The sequence below is a fragment of the Triticum urartu genome, chromosome 6A, assembly GCF_056163025.1.
Source record: "Triticum urartu cultivar PI428250 chromosome 6A, HENAU_Tu73, whole genome shotgun sequence".
In the NCBI taxonomy this organism is placed as follows: Eukaryota; Viridiplantae; Streptophyta; class Magnoliopsida; order Poales; family Poaceae; genus Triticum; species Triticum urartu.
In genome coordinates, this window is record NC_141878.1 from 242,265,853 (window position 1) to 242,274,271 (window position 8,419).

Below are 8,419 nucleotides of genomic sequence, written 5' to 3' on the forward strand. Positions count from 1 at the left end.
TTGGGCACTCCGAAGATGATCAATTTGCTTGCCTTCACCTTGAGGATGATGAAGGGGAAGAACGGTTGATCAACAAGGTCCGAATCTCCTCCATCCTTGCATGTTGCTCCTCCTTTTGTGAGGAAAGCTTGTTGTCGATGTAGTCCCTTTTCCTTGCTTTGGAGTGACGAATGTCGATGGAGAGGTTCTCGATGTGCTCTCGCAATCTTGATTGCGCACCTTGCATTTGTCGTTGTAGATCGAAGATTGACGCTTTGGTGATGTAGTTGTTCGCGTCGTTGTTGTCATGGAAGACTGGAGATGAAATGCCTTTCCTATCCATCATAAGACTCGAGCATATATGAGTGGAGAAAGGAGAGAACTATACCAAATGTACCTTGACCGTTGTTGAGAATGGATCAATGATCACTCAATGATGTAACAAGGAAATAGCACAATTGGTACTGATCTCGTCAATTCTCACACCTACACAAGTAAGGCTTATGGTGGAGCTTGGTGAGGATAGTGGCACAAAAATTTGATGCAAAATTTTAGCAAGAGTCAATAATGTTGAAAAGGATTCACAAATTTGCAAGTGTAACAAGTAGACCAATAGCAATATGGGGCACACTAAAACACACACACGGATAGATAAATGGGGTCGTGCAACCAAGGGATGATCACAAAATGTGGAATCCACAGAAAACGCTTGTGTTGCACAACTCAAGAGAGACCCTAGCACGATTGCTCAAAAGGCAAATATGACACTTGTGCACAACCTATAAGATGCAAAATGTATGAGCTTTCTATCCCAAGTATGCTATATATGTATGGTTCCCGGTGTTTCTCTCAAGATGATCCAAGATGATTGGATATGACAATCTTATGCAATGTGGTACGATGCTATGGCACTTTCTTAAAAGCTCTTTGCTTATCTTTTCATTTTGCTTAAAAGCTTGTTTGGATCTTTCTCTTTTGAGATCTTTTCTCATGCAATGCTTCACGAACCAAGATAGCAATTGTGTATGCGATGACAACTTTGTGACACAAAAGATGATACCAAGATGTGCACCACGATGATATGGTATGTATGCTATGGAAAGTATGACCACTAGTGTGCACAAGTGACGTTGCCGGCAATACTCAAAGGCTAGTCTCGATGGGTAAGATATGCAAAATTGGGCTATGATGGTTATCAATGTAATGGCAATAGTGTATAATGATGGTTTATCGTGATACAAAGAAGAGGTTACCGTTCTTGCTTATGGTATGGTGTCAAAATGGTGGAGTGGTTGTTGTCGATGATGAATCCGTGGCGAAGATGAGCAGTGGTGATGTTGATGTCGAACCGTCCCCAAGTAACTGAAACAAGATAGGAAACGGGAACAACAACTCAAATTCTGAAAGCCAAATGTGGCAAAATTATGTCAGAGTGCGAAGCGAGTAAGCAATGGTGGTTGCAGAAAACGATCATGGTATTGGGTTGCGTATGCGGAAGAAGAGTAGGTATAGGAGTGCGTATGCGGAAGTGGAGGTGGAGTGGTGGTGGTGACCGAACTGAAATTTTTCAGTTTCGTCAGGAAATGTCGGACTTCCGGTGGTGGAGTGGTCGTCTGGTCGTCGGGCGTCCGGTGGCTGGCGGACGTCCGGTGCCTGGACAATTTTGGGCACGGGGTGAACAGCTAGGGTTCGAGGTAGTGGCGGCAAAATCGGTCAAATTCGGGCGATTTTGTGGATGGAAAATGTGGAGACGAAGGGGAAAAGCTAGATCAACTCGTGGCAAAGCAAATCCATGGCTAAAATCCAACAAAACTTTATCACACCAACAAATCACAAAAAAATGGGGCTATTTTTGGTGGCAATTTTTTAAATTGGGGAAGAACACAACAAAATTAAGCTAGAAAACGAAGACCGGAGGCTCCGAAATCGTGATCAACATGGCTCTGATACCAAGATGATGTAGGGTGGAACCCTAGATGGCCGATCTTTCACAAAAGGAGTGGATCCTGTGATGAACACGAAGAACACGAGGAGAAATCACGAGGGGAAACACAAGAGAATCACTCAAACCAACAAGATATGGTCACACATATGCTAGATCCCCGAAACACAAAGAGATACATGATCCAAATCCAACAAAGGATGATACAAGTGGTAACTAGTTCATCTCCATGAGGAGGTCTTGAGGAGTCATCCCATGAAGGGGTCTTGAATCCAAGGTGGATCTTCTCTGTAGAGGCGCGGTCTCTCTTGATGGAGTAGATCTGTATGGATGAGCAAAGCTCTATCTCAAAGGAGCTAAACCTATGCTAAACCTAACTAGGTGGAGGTGGAGGAGTATATATAGTCTAGGCCACGAAGAGGTAAGTGGGAGAGGGATATAAGGCCAAAGGCCCGCAACTGCGCATAGGGAGGTACCGGACGTCCGGTGGCTCGGGACGGTCCGGACGTCCGGAAGGTTTCGGACTTCCACTAATATCGTTCTGTGAAGGTGGCACCGGTCGTCCAGTCGGTGTCGGTCGTCCGGGTGCTAATGGGTGTCGGACGTCCGGCGGTTAGCGGCCGTCCGGTCACTGTAGAGTTGGGGCTGGGCCTTCTAGCTTGTGCGGCTTCCAGGCGTCGGACGTCCGGTCCAGACCGGGCGTTCGGTGGCTGTAGATTTCTGGTAGCTTCTCCATTTGGTCCTTGTACTTGGTGTCCTCGCCGTCTTTCCGATGGTCTTCCTCTTTGTTCCTGGTCATGCATAGCACATATATTTGAGGTAGTAGCCATGTCTCACATGTGGAAAGTGATGGTTCGGAGAGGAGCGAGTTCACCTTGTGTCCAATGGTGTATGTTCGAGGTCTCATCATATGTCCTCTTGGGTCTTGGGGAGTCATCACAGTGTACATGGGGATGACCATAGGATGCTCCACATCACAATGCCTATGATTTTCCTACATATTGATCTTGCTAAGTTACTACTGCTGCTGTTACTATCGTTACTGCTACAAAATCATTGTTACCATTGTTGTTGCTATTGCTACTACTGTGAAAATTATCATATTACTGTGCTACTAATTACTTTGCTGTAAATAATTAATCTCCAGGTGTGGTTGAATTGACAACTCAACTGGTAATACTTGCAAATATTCTTTGGATCCCCTTGTGTCGAATCTCTAAATTTGGGTTGAATACTCTACCCTCGAAAACTGTTGCGATCCCCTATACTTGTGGGTTATCAAGACCTTTTTCTAGTGTCGTTGCCAGGGAGCATAGCTATATTTTTTGAGTCACTTGGGATTATTATGAATTTATCACTATGGAGAATCTGAAGGATACTAAGACTAAGATTTTTTTCCTCTAAGATGAGGGGAGGTAAGGAACTGCCATCCAGCTCCGCTTTAGATTCACCTTCTGTTATAAGTAAGCTTGCAACACCACCACATGCTATTAATTCGGATATGTCACAAGTTATTGATGATTCTACTTCTCTTATGAATGCTACTCATGATGATGCTTGTACCTTGCTTGATGATAATGTGCCACTGATTGAATTTCTTGATGAACAAATTGCTGGAACTAAGGCTTTTGAGGATGCTGAAACTGATGAAATTGTTGAAACTGATGAAGAACTTGAAACTAAGAATCCTCAAACACCTATTAGAACTAGCCCTCCTAGATGTGAATTGCCTAAGGTACTGGAAGGTTATGTTATGAATGAGGAGACAACTAGAGATATTCTTGCTTGTAAGGATAGAGATGATCTATAAAAACTATTATGCAAGTATAAAGAAAGGACTCTGAATGCTAAAATGAAATGTGATCCTCAGTTTGCTACTTCACCTATATTTGTTGATGATAAGGATTTTGAATTCTCTATCAACCTAGAGTTGATTACTTTGGTTGAATTTGATCATTTCCATGGTTATGAAACTGAAACTGTTGTGGCACATCTTACTAAGTTGAATGATATAGCTACCCTTTTTGCTCATGATGAGAAAATTTGCTATTACTATATTCTCAAATTATTTCCGTTCTCATTAAAGGGTGATGCTAAAGCTTGCTACAATACTCTTGCTCCTGGTTGTGTGCGTAGTCCCCAAGATATGATTTATTACTTCTTTGGAAAAAAAATCTGCTCATAAGAAAGAAGTTGCCTTACAGGAAATATTGAACTTTGTGCAAATTGAAGAAGAGAGTCTCCCACAAGCTTGGGGGAGGCTTCTCCAATTGCTTAATGCTTTGCCTGATCATCCTCTTAAGAAAAATAAAATACTTGATATCTTCTATAATGGACTAACCGATGCTTCTAGGGATTTCCTAGATAGTTGTGGTGGTTGTGTTTTCAAGGAACGAACTATTGGGCAAGCTGAAGAATTATTGAATAACATATTGAGAAATTATGATGATTGGACTCTTCCTGAACCACCGCCTAAATCCACTCCGAAGAAGAGGGGTATCTTATATCTCAATCCTGAAGATATGCAAGAGGCAAAGTAATCTATGAAGGAAAAAGGTATTAAAGCTGAGGATGTCAAAATTTTACCTCCTATTGAACAAATATATGGGCTTGATACACGACCACCATCTAAGGTGGTAGAGGTAAATTCTCTGATGAAATTCAATGATAATGATAATCCTCACAATATGCACCCTAGCCAATGCCTTTATGAGTTTGAAAACAACATTAGAAAGCAAGATCACTTCAATGCAAAAGTTATGAAACAATTGAAATACAATTCTAATATGATTGTTCACTTGAGTGACTTGTTATTTATAATTTCAAATTATGTTAGAGGTGTGGGAAGCATGCTTCTATGGTTCAAACTCACTTAGAACAAGTTGCTAAATCTCAAAGAGAGTTGTTAGATGAAAGAACAACAATATAAATGACTTTGCTGTTAGAGTAGCCACTAGAGGAGCTAAGGTGACTCAGGAACTACTTTATCCTGAGGGACACCCAAAGAGAATTGAACAAGACTCTCAAAGAATTAAAACCGATGCATCTAGTCCTTCTAAAAAGAAAAAGAAGAAGAAAAATGATAGGACTTTGCATGCCTCTAGTGAACCTGAAGTAGAAAAACCTCATGTTAATGATAATGAAGTTTCTATCTCTGATGCTGAAACTCAATCTGGTAATGAACACTCACCTTATGATAATGCAAAAGATAATGATGAGGATCATGAAAATATTCAAACAAATGATAAAGAACCAGGCAATGATGTTGAGATAGAACCGGCAGTTGATCTTGATAACCCACAGCCCAAGAATAGAAGATATGATAAAAGAGTCTTTGTGGCTAGAAAACACGGTAAGGAAAGAGAAACATGGGTTCAAAAACCTATGCCTTTTCCACCTAAGTTAACTAAAAAGAAAGATGATGAAGAATTTGAACGCTTTGCTGAAATGCTAAGGTCAGTCTTTTTGCATACTCACTTGAATGATATCTTGAAAATGCCTCCTTATGCAAAGTACATGAAAGACATCATCACCAATAACAGAAAAATACCGGAAGCTAGAATCTCCACCATGCTTGCTAATTATACTTTTAAAGATGCAGTACCTAAAAAACTTGGAGATTACATCATCTCTATCCACTGTGGAACGCAGAGCGGTTAGCTCCTCGGACGCAAGGGCCTTGGATAGTGCCCGAGGGCCAGGGATGCAGTTTTCTTTTCGGCGCGGAGTGCTATGTCCGGATCACTGGTAATAGTGATAACTCCATTGGGCCCGGGCATTTTGAGCTTCATGTACCCATAATGGGGTATGGCTTCAAAGCGTGTGAATGCGTCTCGCCCCAATAGGGCATGATATCCGCTGTTGAAAGGTGCCACATGGAAGATTAACTCTTCGAACCTGTAGTTCTTTGGCATGCCGAATACTACCTCAAGTTTAATTTTCCCCGAACATTGCGCTTCTCGACTGGGGATAATGCCTCGATAGGCTGTACTGCTCTGCTCGATGCGGCTCGTGTTTATTTGCATTTTATCGAGCATGTCCTTGTAGATGAGGTTCGGTCCGCTGCCGCTGTCCATGAGCACTTTAGCGAGCCAAAAGTTGTCGATGATTGGATTCAAGACCAAAGCGGCTGGTGCGCGGACTGATCGAGCCCTTGGTTCGTAGTTGGCGGTGAAAGTTATCACTGTATCGTTCCAAGGGTTTACTGCGGCTACTTGGTTGACTTCGGCGTGGTCGTGGAGTGCCCTTTTACACTGATTATTTGAAGAAAAGGTCTCGAAGATCATGAAGACGTTGAGACCGTCGTCCTCCAGAGGGTATTTCTCCGAGGTCGTATTGGTGAGGATAGCCTCACCGCTCTTGGCCACCTGCCGGAGTACCCAACATGCCCGAAGGCTGTGCGTTGGTTCGGAATTCAGCGTCGTGTGTATCCAACAGGGCTCGTCAAGCCATTCATCAAGGACAGTTCTGTGTCCCGTTAAGGGTTTAATTTTCTTGTCCATGGGGTGATGATCAGGTGCCCCATGAGGTTGCATCCTTTTTGCCCATCCAGTGGGTGGCTTAAAGGCTGGCGGTTCCCATCAAGCTGTTTGGGCTTTCCAGGCGCTTTCCATGGTGCAATATTTCTATACTATGTGTGCCAAATCTACAAAGTACAGAATGCAGCGCTGGTTGAGGGAATTGAGGATCCCCTCGTCCGTATAGTTGCAGTGAAATACTGAAACCACGTCGTCGTCGCATCAATCTTTATCATGTTTTTAACAAGGAGGAATCTCGCCCTAAAGTGATGGATTGTTTCCTGAGGTTGCTGCCGTAAGTATATTAGGTCTCATATGTCCGGAGGACCGGAATTGCTTGGGGAATATTGCTTGTGGTGGGTGGGCGGGATTAAATCCGAACCCTAACCCACTGTGGGATCTGGAGTTTTTCGAATTTCTGAGGTCACTAGCCCAGGATCCGGAGTATCCTGGGAGTTTTCAAGCTCGACACCTGGTTCTATGTTCGAAGGATAGTAAGTCTCTTCCTGAAGATGGGTATCCGGCTCGCAGGGCTCGAAAATCCAAACATAGCTTGTTCTCAACATAGGGGGGAGTTATCCTGGGCTTGCTCCTCCACAACCGCAACCATATGGGTGATCGGCGGGACCTGATTTCCCTCTGATCGAGTTTAAGACTGATCCGATCGTAGTCTATTGCGACCCCCAGGGTGGCCATGCAATCTAATAGTTCGTTCAAAGACAAAACATCTGCTGGATCCATCTTGTCGGAGTATTCGAGGCCAATGCGGAGATGATTTTTGGTCATTTGGGGGACCGGCTTTGGCTTAATGGCCGAGCGGGTGCCCATGGAAAAACTACCGACCTAGAGGATCCGCCCAGGAGCTAGGTCCCTTCCAGAGGTGATTTTGTCGTTGACGACAAGGCGAGCCATCGATCCTTCTATTGACGACACAGAGGAACTCTCAATGAAAGCACCAATGTCGGTGTCAAAACTGGATGATCTCGGGTAGGGGGTCCCGAACTATGCATTTGCGGATCGAAGGTACCAGGAGATGGGGGACACGATGTTTACCCAGGTTCGGCCCCTCTTAATGGACGTAATACCCTACTTCCTGCTTTATTGATTTTTATGAGTATAGGGGTTACAAGAGTTGATCTACCTCGAGATCATAATGGCTAAACCCTAGATGCCTAGCCTGTATGATTTGTGATTGCCTCTACGGAAACCTTCTGGTTTATATAGACACCAGAGGGGGCTAGGGTTGTACAGAGTCGGTTTACAGAGAAAGTAAACTACATGTCTGGCCGCCAAGCTTGCCGTCCACGCAACGGAGAATCTCATCCAAACACGGGGGAAAGTCTTCTATCTTGTATCTTCACGGCCCATCAGTCTGGCCCAAATCACATAGCCCGGATGCCCGAGGACCCCCTTATCCAGGACTCCCTCACTATCTATTTACTTATATATTGTGGCATCACCTTCTAAAATAAGCGCCATGACCTAAGAGCACTATTTTCATGCTTATGCATTGTGTGTAGCTAATGTTGGGTGCATCATGACTGGATCTTTTCTACCATGAATTATAATGTTTAGTATCTGCTTGAACTTTGGAGGTGCTCTACATTTATGTTTTGCTGTCTCAGAAACGGCTAGCGAGATACCACTATTGTCATATTATATCATGGTTGTCTTGACAACATGTTGTTGTTTGAAATATCTTATTATTGCTCGCCAGCTGATTATGTCATTGATATGAGTTAATATAATTTCTAAGAGTCATTGTCGACATGGTTAGTTATAATCTTAGCTGAAAACCTGGGTGCTGTTTAAGCTTATTTATGCAAACAAGAGCAAAAGAATTCGTAAAAGTTTTTCTTTTTCACTTTCACTTTATCAATTGAATTGCTTGAGGACAAGCAAAGGTTTATGCTTGGGGGAGTTGATACATATCCGTCGTATCTACTTTTCCTAACACTTTTCCTCTTGTTTTGGACTCTAA